The sequence below is a fragment of the Martes martes genome (genome assembly GCF_963455335.1).
Source record: "Martes martes genome assembly, chromosome: 13".
Classification (NCBI taxonomy): Eukaryota; Metazoa; Chordata; class Mammalia; order Carnivora; family Mustelidae; genus Martes; species Martes martes.
In genome coordinates, this window is record NC_137901.1 from 83,946,340 (window position 1) to 83,957,784 (window position 11,445).

Genomic DNA, 11,445 nt, shown 5'->3' on the forward strand with positions numbered 1-11,445 from the left:
TAGTAGCTTTTCTTGTTGAATTGGGCAGGATCTCTCTGTTATTCTCAGATTCACTAAAGTCTTTGTTCAGAGAGGTGAAGCCACTTTCCTTCTAAGAGATAGACTCCTATTACCTCAATGAATACTATATTTGTTTAAATCTCTTCTGGATAATTTCCAAGTTATTATTTATATGTGCCATTTCCAGGCTCTCTACTCTGTGGTCGTGTGGGAAGTAGGGTGGCATGCAGCAGCTTGCTCAGATTTTGCTAGTATTTTTATTCTCTCTGAAGTTGGACAAAGAAAGTCCTGGGTTTCTGTTCTTTGAAGAGTTTTTGAAACTCAGAAGAAGCAAGGACAGTAACTACCAAAAAACTGACAGTGGGAGCTCAGGTACATCCTACTCTCTTATTTGTTCAGTGCTGTTCTAAGTCGTGATGGTAGGAACCATTTGCTCTAGGAGATTAAGGCCAATCTCATGAAGTTACAAGGGATAATATGATCTAAGAGAAATCAGGATTAAAAGAAGCTTTAGGTATCAAAAACTCTCAACTCCCATTTATAAGCAGAAGTCCAAAGGTAGGTTTCATAGTCCCTGGACATAGAATTAGGTTGAACCATATGAACTTAGCATTTTTGTAGGTGAAAATGACCTAATATCATCAATTTTGCATGGTTTAACCTAATGGTAGGTGCTCGATGTATGTTTATGGAATAAATGAATGAATAAGTGAATGAATGGCTAGAAAGAACCTTTTGGGAAAGAAAAGATTCCCAAACTGCAGAGCCTCATTCACTAGCAAGAATGTCTACCCGTTTCTTCTTCCCTGTCCCCTCTCCCTCTCCTTCATCGTCGTCCTCCTCCTCCTCTTCTTCTACAAGATTTTTTTTATTTATTTGAGAGAAAGAGTGCAAGCAGTGGGTGGAGCAGAGGGAGAGGGACAAGCAGACTCTATGCTGAGCATAGAGCCTGATACAGGACTCGATCCCAGGACCCTGATATCATGAGCTGAGCTGAAACCAAGATTCAAACACTTAACTGACTGAGCCAACCAGGCACCACTCTTCTTCTTTGATCACACAACAAGTGGTGTTTGATCTCTTCAGTTAAGTTATGAACAAAACCAGTCTGAGGCTAGGGCATCGGATACTATGATGCCAAAACAAAGAGGAAAAGCCAAAGGGACAAAGTGGCTGGAATGACAATCAACTAAAACACCTGGAACTAATAATGAGATGCTTCGCACCTGATTTACTCCTTTGGTCTGTCCAAGGAAAAATCCTCAAGATTAGAGATAATTGACAGAGTAGATTACAATGGTGAATTAGGTAGGATACTATGAAACATAAGTTCCAGAAAGCACTCCAAAGGAACTCTCTGTAGAAATGTTAGGGAGATCAGTAACAGATCTTTAGGTTTGAGGCCATGAGCTTCACCCTTACTGTGGAGGGTGACCTGGCCTTGTTATGTCAAGATCACATCTTGAGGCCTGTCATTGCCCCCATAGTTCTGGAAACCTGATTTCTGGGTAGCACAGAACAAGAAAGATTCCTTCACATAGGGAGCTTCTTTAAGTTCTTTTAATTTAAAGTATTAAGTATTAACATTCGGAGTGGCAGATGGAAAAAAAATTCCTATTTCTGTAGACCTTGAGGGACACCAGAACTACGGAGTCTGATTCTTAAAAAGTTTTTTAAGTGAGGTACCTGGGAAGCTCAGTCGGTTGGGCATCCGACTTTAAATTTCTGCTCAGGTCATGATCTCTGCATCATGGGATTGAGCCCCACACCAGGATCTACGCTCAGTATGGAGTCGGCTTCTCCCTCTCCCTCTGCTCACGCTTGCTCTGTCTCTCTCTCTCTCAAATAAAATCTTTTTTAGAAAGGTCTTTTTCGTATCACTTCATATTTGGCTTTATTATCAGAAAGAAGGTAATGATGAAATGTTTTTCAGGTTTGTTCATCTTGCTTCTCTGATGAATTTTTTGCACAGACACGGGTCTTAGATCTTCTATGGATGTAAGTAAACAAAAACGTAGTAGGAATGAGAGATAGTAAAAGGCTAGGCAAGATCCAGATTAGGATTATAAGCTTTTTGTCATACTGAGAGTCAGAGTGGACACATGGAACTGGGCCACTATTCAAACTGCCCCCCAAACCTCTAGATTCACATGTAGGAGGGGTATGGATGTAGATACAGTGATATTCATAAAATTATTGCCAATACCCCTCCATGACACTTGTCCAGGTTGTAGTCATAGTTGAGTATAGAGGTATCTAAGCAGGTTTGATTAATATAGATCTATGAATGATGTTGGGTACCATCCCTCTCAACAGCTCTGTCTGTGACTTCAAAAAATTCTGCATTCCAATACCACATGTCCTACATGGGGAACTGGGTAAGGTTTGATGTTTTTTAATTCAGTCAACAGCCTTTCACATTTTGCAACTTTCCAGGCTACTTTTTTGTCCTTTCCAAAGATTTTAACACACCAATTCTCCAGGCTTTGGCACCAGCCCTGGTAATAGTAACCTGTTCTTTGTAAGGAATGCTATCTTCCTTGTAGGTATCTGTCTGGCATTACCTGGGAATGCCATTACAGTGTTCTGGGAGGTCACACTCATCTACTCTGAGGCAGCAGGGTTTAGAAATATGCTGGTTTTTTAGAAGGATCCCAAATGTGCGATCTGAACCTTCCTTCGCTGGCATGAAGACAGACAGTAGTGATCCTTTTAATAACCAAGGACCCTGCCACAATCACATTCTTTTCCCTTATTAACTGTCTTTTCTTTTTCCCCAGTATGGCTTTCCAAAGGAGCTTTGGAGCTCAGGTTTTTTTAAACAGGCTGTACCCTCTGTGCTTATGCAACAGTCAGTGGAAGTAGTCAATGGTACAGTTGCTGAAGCCCTTATCTAGAGTAAGAAATTCATTCAGAGGTCAGAGGTTCTGGCCATGACACTTGCAGGCCCATATGGTCATTCTTCATTCCCAAGTTTCGGCCAAGCTTGTGAGCCATAAAAGCTGTAAAATGTGTTATATTTTCATGATAGAAAGATTCAACACTGGTTGAATTCTTAGCAATGCAGATTCCACTAAGAAATGCATGGCTCCTGTACTTCCCAAGACTTTGGCCAATGATCATATGAATGACATTATGCCTCACTCTTCTCAAAAGATGCCAGTCTCTCTAGCAGTTAAAATTTTGAAGTGTTTCTTGCAAATTCAGGGAGATTTTTCACTAGGTTTCTTTCTTTCTATATCTTTAACCCAGTAAGTAATACTGGGTTACAGTATATTTAGTTTCTTCTTGTACCTGTTAACATGAACATCCATTACCACCTGTATTGTCTTGGTAACATTATTATTCCACACTTGGAACTGCATATTGTCAACCACAGTAAACATTTCTGCATGCTTGGGTAGTGACCACATATATGACATTGAAAAGGAAGAGGGTTCTATTTTGCTCTGAAATTGTGACGTGGTTAAGAGTCTCTCCTGTTTATCTCCACTCACTGTACAAGAATAACCTGATTTTTAAGATATGTTGAAAACCATATGCCCAAAATTCTTTGAAGTATAGATTGTCTTGATGCCAAAGACAGTGTCATACAATGTCCGGACTCCCGTTATACCCCTGAGCAAGTGCTGATAGTCACAGAGAATGCGGTTCACCCTCTGAACATCCATTCATCCTGAGTAAAAGGTATGTCTAAGCCTAGTATCCCATTTTGATGTGTATAAACGTGGTAGTTCTTGATAAATAATCCTTTCTTTTGCTTCATATTAATAAGAGGCCATTTTCCTTGTATGAGCAGAATATAGGACATTTTTTTCTGCTTTTTCTTTTAGAAGTTTGAATATCATCAAGTTGCTAGGGATGACTGTTTTATAATAAAGAGATTTCCATTTACAATGTACCCCTTGAAGAGTAGTCATTATCAGCTATAAAGATGTCATGCAGCTTAATGTAGGAAGGGCTCATTCTCAAGTGCCCATTCAAGAATTCTTAGAAGACGGGGCACCTGGGTGGCTCAGTGGGTTAAGCCTCTGCCTTCGGCTCAGGTCATGATCTCAGGGTCTTGGGATCGAGCCCCGCGTCGGGCTCTCTGCTCAGCAGGGAGCCTGCTTCCCCTCTCTCTCTGCCTGCCTCTCTGCCTACTGTGATCTCTGTCTGTCAAATAAATAAATAAAATCTTAAAAAAAGAAAAAGAATTCTTGGAAGAAAAATCACTCTAAACCTTACCCATGACCACTTGATTTCATAGAAGGAAGAGCAGAAGGGAGGCAAAGTAATTACAGTTGTCATTTTCATGGCCCAGTTGAAACAACTAATAGTCTTACACCTCTGTCTCAGTTGCCTTGCCTGAGATCCTTATCTTTGTCAGTGACGCAGTTTGGTTAAAGCTCAAAGCTTTGCTGCCTGTGCAAGGATAGCTGCTCCCATCCTGAGAGTTACAAGATGACATCTGTTGTTTGACTGTGCCTCTTCCTACTCCTGTTGTGGTCTCTCTTCTCAGGAGTGCCCTAACTTTGCAACCTCCATGAAAGCACAAAATTTTAGTGCTGCTTAATTGAGCTCCTGCTGTCTTCATAGAGGAGTATACCAAGGAAGACTTGGTACAAAGAGGAAGCTTTCAAAGGTCCTGCCAGTATTATGACTCAGGATCACACACCAAGAAAAGAAAAAGCTATAACCTTCTTGCTTTAGTCCCAGTCCCCATGGAAGTCTTCCTCTCCTGTCATTCATTGTTCTTTTGAGTCATTGAAACCACAGGGTTCCAGAGCAGGGGTTTGTAGATCCCTGGGTAGGTCATATTTTGCACCATCCCTACTCTGAATCATTCAGCCCTTTTCAAACCTCCAGTTCCTTTTCCTTTCTTTGTCACAATATGTTTATTGGCTGATTCCTAGAATACATGTAAAGTATTAGAGTAAACCATGCCTCTGTGAAAAGCACATATGTAAACTGAAAAATAATATTTGTATTCAGTTCTTTTTTCTCTTTAGCCTTACAGTATGAGGTCAAAATAATGTTTTCTAGAATTATCTAGGTTATACTTCTTTATCTAAACTTATTCGGCATGGTGATATTATTCATTTTGAATACAGCTAAGTTCATATATTACTGTTTGTATTTCCTTTTGGGCTTTCCTCCACATTTTGGATGATGATGATGATTTTCGGCATATGTGAAATATTACCATGATTCTAAAACTCAGTATTATACTGAAGAAAGTATGCAGAGTATGCCTCCTTGAGCCTTTAATCTGTTCCATGTCCTACTTCTTTCTACCCAGCTCCCAACCACCTCTCTTAATAGTTACTTAGTTTATTTTTCCTCTCTTTCTGCACAAATTAGTAAATGCATGTATATTTTCTTGTATCCTCCTCTCTTTTTTTAGGATTTTATTTATTTGAGAGAGAGAGTGTGTGCATGAGAGAGTGAGCGTGAGTGATGAGGAAGGGTAGAGGAAAAGGGGAAGCAGAGAGGAGAAGCTCAACAGGGAGCTTGATGTGGGGCTCAGTGCCAGATCCCTGGGATCATGATCTGAGATAAAGGCAGATGCTTAATGAACTGAGTCATTCAGACGTCTCTATCCTCTTCTTTCTTATATAAATGTAGCATAACATTTTGCATTTTCCTCTTTAAACTTAAAGATACATCCTGTAAATAATCTCATAGCAGTTCAGTGAGAGCTTCTTCATTCTTTTTCACAGCTGCATAATACTCTATTTTATGGATATAATTTATTCAATCACTCTTCTATGTATGGGCTTTGAATTGTATATATTGTTTTGAAATTACATACAACACATCAACAAATCTTGCACATATGTATTTTTGTGGAGGCACGTTCCTTCACAAAATGGGGAAGCAGTGCCTCTGTAACTAACTGTAAATGTAGCTTTGTTTAATATTGCCAAATTCCCCTTCAAAAAGGTTTTGCCAGTTGCATTCCCACCAGCAATGTATTAGAATGCCTATTTTCCCACATTGTAAGCAAAAGGGTATGTTACCATGCCATAAATTTTAATTTTTAGCCATTTAATAGGTGAGACGGGGCATCTCAGTGCTGTTTAACTTGTATTTTTCTAATTTGAATGAATTTGAATAGTTTTTAATATGTTTAAGGTCATTTTAAAAAATCTTTTAATAGTTATCTGTTCATGTCTTTCCCCCCTTTTCTATCAAGCTTTTTGTCTATTTTCTCTTTAACTACCCCCCAGCTTTATTGAGGTATGATTCATGAATAAAACTGTATATATGAAAGCATACAACATGTTGACTTGATATATGTATGGACTGTGAAATATTTATTTACATATAAAACATAAATATATTTATGTAAATGTAAATTTTCTAAAAGGCAAAGGAACTCATACAGTTAAAATAATTTTGGAGAAGAATAACATATGGGAGGAATCCCTCTTTTCAATTTGAAGACAATGTGATATTGGTGATGGGATAGATACACCAATCAATCAAACAGAAAAGAGAACCGACACATGTATGGCCAACTAGTTTTTGACAGAGGAATAATAGGAACTGCATGGAGGAAGGACAGTCTTTTCAACAAATGGTGCTGGAAAATTAGATATATAGAGACCAAAAAAAGTTACCTCAACCTAAACCTCACATATAAAAATCACCTCAAAATGGGCCATAGTCTTAAATGTAAAATGTAAAACTATAAAACTTTTTAGAAGAAAATATAGAACATCTTTAGGATCTAGGGCTTGGTGAGGAATTTTTAACATGATACCAAAAGCATGAGAAATCCATAAAAATTGGACCACATCAAAAGTAAAAACTCTTAATTTATAAGAGACCCTGTTAAGTGTATGAAAAGACAAGCCAAAAACTGGGAGAAAACATTTGCAAACCACATGCCTGATAAAGAACTCATTGAGAATATATAAAGAACTCTTATTACTCAGCAATCCAGTTAGAGAATAGGCAAAAGACAAAGAGACATTTCACTGAACAGAATATATGGATGGCAAATAAGCACATGAAAAGATGTTTAACATTAGAGATGCAACTTAAGACCCCATGAGAGATCACTACAGACCTATTAGAATAGCTAAAATTTGAAAAATAGACAACGTCAAATGTTAGTGAGGATGCAGAGAAACTAGATCTTTCATACATTGCTGATAGGAATATATAATTGTGTATCAATTCTGGACAACAAGCAGTTTCTTTAAAAAACTAAGCAAATGGTGTGACTTAACAGTTATGGTTCTAGATACTTATTCCAAAGAAATGAAAATGTATGTCTTCATAAAAACTGTACACAGATAATCATAGCAGCTTTATTTGTAATAGCCCAAAACTGGAAACAATCAAAGTGTTGCTCTATAGGGGAAAGGTTAAACTGAGGTAAGTCCATATCATGTATTAGCAGCAAAAATGAATGAACCACTGATCCACAAAAATTACCTGGATCTCAAGGGCATTATGGTGAGCGAAAAAAAGCAATCTCAAAAGGTTACATATTGTATGATTCCATTTGTAAAACATTTTTGAGATGACAGAATTATAAAAATGGAAAACATATTAATGTTTGCCAGAGGTTAGGGATAGTGGGGTGGGCGAGGAGTGGTATGACTATAGATGGGTAGCATGAGTGGGAACTTTGTGATAACAGAATAGTCCTCTATTTTGATTGTGGTGGTGGTTACAGAAATCTTCACATATTATAAAATGGCATAGAACTATTCACATTTTATCAATGTCAGTGTCCTGGTTATGATAACCTCCTGTATCAAGGGGAAAAGCTCAGTGAAAGGTATATATGATCTTTCTATGTTATCTTTGCAATTTCCTATGAATTATTTCAAAATACATTTAAAAAAGAACCCACAAGTGTCAAGTACCTTTAAAAATCTGTTAGAATATAACAGAGGAGGGGCAAGATGGCAGAGAAGTAGGAAACCCTGTTTCAACCGGTCCCCTAAAGTGAGCTAATTATCTACCAGAACACACTGATCACCCATGAAATCAGCCTAAGATGTAGGATTATACACTTCTGGATCTCTACAGGGGCCGAAGACACCAGTGGAGAGGTAAAGTGGAGTGGGAACCCTCGGATTGATATCTGAAGATAAACCGAAGGGGACATTGGAAAGTAATACCTCAGTACGAATGTGCCCTGTGATTGGGGATCAGCATTAACTTGGAATCTTGTTTAACGCTCTCAAAAAGAGCAAAATATCTTAAGGGGCAAATGGAATTGGGCAGTCACAGGCATGGGCCTAAGCCCACGGACCCAGGATGGCCACTGCCCGTGACAACCCCTGCCAGAGAGAGTGCAGTGGAGCCCCTGGGGTTGTGCAGCTTGTACCACTGCTTGGCTGGGCACACTCCAGCCCCTGCATGAAGGAGTCTGGTGATGGCACCAGCCTGTGTTCCCTAGAACTTTTGTGCTCTGCATGCACTGCATGACAGGGGTCTGATCCACTCCCCATCTGTGCCTGAGAAAGCTCCCATTCGGGCACTAGCTGGCAGTCTATAGGAAGAGGCAGGGTCTGGACTCTCCCAGCCAGGGCCTGAAGGAACTCAGCGTGATCTCTCTTTGTGATCCTGCAGTGGCAACATTAGCTGCCGTGAGATCTGGATCCCAGACAGCAGTCCCGGCAAAGGCAGCCACCGAAAGCAGCCTCCCTGGACCAATACACTTGAGGTTTTAGTGGCACTGGGATGCAGAGACAAGCGGGTGCTTCAGGCAACCCCTGAGAGGGTGGCTGGGGACATGTAGTGCCTGTGGGAGGTTGCATGGCTCAGTGGAGTTTGCAGAAGAGGAATCTGTGTGTTCTGGACCAACCAGAGGGGAGCAGACTGAGGCTTCTCTTTGAGACGGAGGTCTGGGTGCAGCTTGCTTTCCACTAAACCTCCAAAAACCCTCAGAAAGCCACCAAAAAACAAAAACCTCCAGAGAACAAAAGCCTGAAAAACTGGTTTGCACAGAGCCCAGCCCCTCGATAGGGGGCAGAAGGACTCAACCCAAAGCAAGACTGACTGAAAAACAACACAGCAGGCCCTTCCCCCAAAAAGCCAGCCAAAAGAACAAGAGGACAACCACCACAGGGTCCCCATAAAACTGTAAAACTCCAATATCAGGGGAGAACAATATATTAAGCTCCCAATATTGCCCTAAAACCTGTATATTTCATAGATACAACTTTTATTTTTAATTCGTTGTCACTTAATTTTTTTAACCTACTAACCATTACAACTAGAGGTTTAATACAACATATTCCATAATCTTTTCACTTGAACTTATTTCATACATATACCTGTGTTTTTTTTTCTATTTTTAAAATATACTTATAGATATAAACTTCAAGTAATCCTCTTTCGTTAATACTACCCATACATATAAACCAGTTTTAATCTCCCTTTATCTCTGGAAAGTTCAGTCCTTTAACAAAGATACCAAGATACACCCAGGAAGAATCAAAATAACCTTCCTCACCCACATTGACGATTTATAACCACCCTCCCATCTTTTTCTTCTGTCAGTGTTTCTGTGTATTTGTTTTTGTTCTGGAATTATGTAAATCCTATTCTTGGGGTTCATTTTGGCTGGGTTCTTTTTCTGATTTTTTTTTTCTTGCCATTTACTTTTGTCGGTCTTTTTGTCCGTTTTTTTGTTTGTTTGTTTGTTTACCTTATAAATCTTAACCTTTGGGGCCCATTCTGTCTGGGTCTTCTCTCTTTTTTTTTCTTTCTCTCTTTTTTTCTTTTTTCTTTCTTTTTGGTGGTGACTTCCGATTGCTCAGAAGTGTTCCAGGGTGCACCTTGCCTGGACTGTGGTTGATATATTCAGCTATACATCCCCTGAACCACCTCTCACCAGAATGACTAGGAGAAGGAATGCCCAACAGAGAGAAAATTCAGAGACTGTGCCCTCTCCATCAGTACTATTGAATATGGACATAAACAGTATGTTGGAAAGGGAATTCCGGGGTAACAGTTATCCAGGCAATGGCTAGGATGGAGAAAATCGTTAGTGATGACATAGAATCTCTAAGAGCAGAAGTGAAAGCTGCCCAGGAAGAAGTTAAAAATGCTATCAGTGAGATCCAATCTAATCTAAATACTCTAACAGCTAGGGTAACCGAGCCAGAAGATGGAATTAGTTATCTAGAGGATAAACTGATAGAGAAAAAGGATCAGGAGGAGGCATGGAAGAAACAACTTAGAAGCCATGAAAACAGAATTAGGGAAATAAATGACGCCATGACATGTTCCAACATCAGAATTATTGGGATCCCTGAGGGGGTGGAGAAACAGAGAAGACTAGAAGATATATTTGAACAAATTCTGGTTGAAAATTTTCCCAGTCTGGGGAATGGAACCAGCGTTCATGTCCTAGTGGTAGAAGGAACACCCCCCAAGATCAACGGATCTAGAAAGACCTCTCAAGACACTTAATTGTGAGACTGATGAATCATAATTTTAGACAAGAGCTTCTGAGGGTAGGTAGGGGGAAGAGATTCCTTACATACAGAGGAAGGTCCATCAGAAGAATGTCAGACCTGTCCACAGAAACCAGGCAAGCCAGGAAGGGCTGGCAAGACATATTCAGGGCACTAAATGAGAAGAACATGCAGCCAAGAATACTTTATCCAGCAAGGTTACATTTCAAAATGGATGGAGAGATAAAGAGCTTCCAAGACCAGCAAGGTTTAAAAGAGCATGTGACCACCAAGCCAGCACTACAAGAAATATTAATGGTGGTTCTATAAAAGAAGAAAGAACCCAAGAGTGACATAAAACAGAAATTCACAGAGACAATATATAGAAACAAGGACTTCATGGGCAGCGTGATGTCAATAAAAATGTATCTCAATAATCACTCTCAACATGAATGGCCTAAATGCTCCCATAAAACAGCACAGGTTGCAGATTGGATAAAACGACAGGACCTGTCCATATATTGTCTACAAGAGAGCCATTTGGAAACTAAGGCTACATCCAGACTGAAAGTGAAGGGGTGGAGAAGCATCTTTCATGCCAATGGGCCTCAAAAGAAAGCTGGGGTCGTAATTCTCATATCAGATAAATTAGATTTTAAACTAAAAACTGTAGTCAGAGATAAAGAAGGACACTACATCATTCTTTTTTTTTAAAGATTTTATTTGACAGAGATCACAAGCAGGCAGAGGCAGGCAGAGAGAGAGAGGAGGAAGCAGGCTCCCTGCTAAGCAGAGAGCCCGATGCAGGGCTCGATCCCAGGACCCTGAGATCATGACCAGAGCCAAAGGCAGAGACTTTAACCCACTGAGCCACTCAGGCACCCCAGACACGACATCATTCTTAAAGGGTCTATCCACCAAGAATATCTAACAATTGTAAATATTTATGCCCCCAATAGGGGAGCAGCCAACTACATAAGACAACAGTTAATTAAGATAAAGAGTCACATTGATATGAATATAATAATAGTAGGGA